Here is a 1599-nt window from a genome sequence, read left to right on the forward strand (position 1 = left end):
ACCCTCTTTTGCTCTCTTGCTCCTTCTCTCTCTCTCTTGGTCCCCTCTCTTGTCCCTCTCTCTTTTCTTCTCTGGCTTTCCTACCCTCTCTCTCCCTTCTCATGGCTTAGTCTATTCTTCGAGTCATGTTCAGTCTGGGCTCTTCCAGATGCCTCTGGCAGTTCTCTCCCTCACAGCTACGATGCGAACCTTATCGTCCGCCATGTTTAGGGGTGATCATGTCCTCATTTTGCTTCAGAGTCCTCCACAAGAGCAGTTCAACAGGTGCTGTTAACCACCAGCCACCTTGCCTCTGTTTTGTTGGTTTCTTAAGTCAAGCTTCCCTTGTGTAACATGCCTGACTGTCTGTCTGTCCTGGAATTTGATGTGTAGACCAGATTGGCCTTGAACTCACAGAGGTCCACTTGTGTATGGTGAGATCCGTCTTGTGCATTGCATAGAAGCATCACTTGTCAATTAAAAAGCTTAGAGCCAGGCTAGAGAGATGGCTCAGAGGTTAAGAGCACTGACTGCTCTTCTAGAGGTCCTGAGTTCAATTCCCAGCAACCACACGGTGGCTCACAACCATCTGAAATGTGATCCGATGCCCTCTTCTGGTGTGTCTGAAGACAGCTACAGTACTCACATACATAAAATAAATAAATAATTCTTTAAAAAAAATAAAATCCTATAGGAAGTAGAAGGTGGGACATCAGGAAGGAGAGAGAATTCTGGGATGGAACCAGGAGCATGAGATCCGCCTGGAAAGACAGGAGGAGACAGACGGACACATGGCATCTGAGAACAGGTAACCAGTCAGTGGTAGAATGTGGGGTGAATTTATTGGGTTATCTAAGTTAATATCTAGTCAGAGAAGAGCCTGAATATATGGCCAAGGTATTTGTAAATATATTTTGAGTTTGAGTCTTATTTCTAGGATCACGGGGCTGGGAGGAAGAACCAGACATAACTTGGACACACCTGCCTCTGCCTCCGGAGTGCTGGGATTAAAGTCATGTACTGGGTTGGGGATTTAGCACAGTGGTAGAGCGCTTGCCTAGCAAGCGCAAGGCCCTGGGTTCGGTCCTCAGCTCTGGAAAAAAAAAAAAAAAGTCATGCACCACTGTGCCCAGATTTTTTTTCTAAATTTATTTATTTATGTATACAAACACTCTATTTGCATGTAAACCTGCAGGACAGAGGAGAATGTCAGACAGAAGAGGGCATCACTATAAATCTTACTAGATGGTTGTGAGCCAGCATACGGGTACTGAGGATTTGAACCCAGGTCCTCAGGATTATACAGCAAGTATTTTACCCATTGAACCATCTTCTATTTTTCATTCTATTTGTTTTTAGACAAGGTCTCCCACTAAACATGAAGCTTGACATTTCAGATCAACCAGCTGACCAACAAGCTCCCGGGGTCTGCCTGATTTGGCCTGGCAACACTGTGAGCAGAATCACCTGGCTTTTACATGGGTGCTGGGGATTTGAACCCAGATCCTCAAGGATTATGCAGCAAGTGCTCTTATTGAACCATCTCCCCAGCTTCTGTATCTACAACTTTAACTTTGTCTTATTCTCCCCTAAACAATGTGTGATAATACGTTGTGCCAA

Source organism: Rattus norvegicus, chromosome 5 (assembly GCF_021556685.1).
Source record: "Rattus norvegicus strain SHRSP/BbbUtx chromosome 5, alternate assembly SHRSP_T2T, whole genome shotgun sequence".
NCBI classification, from domain to species: domain Eukaryota; kingdom Metazoa; phylum Chordata; class Mammalia; order Rodentia; family Muridae; genus Rattus; species Rattus norvegicus.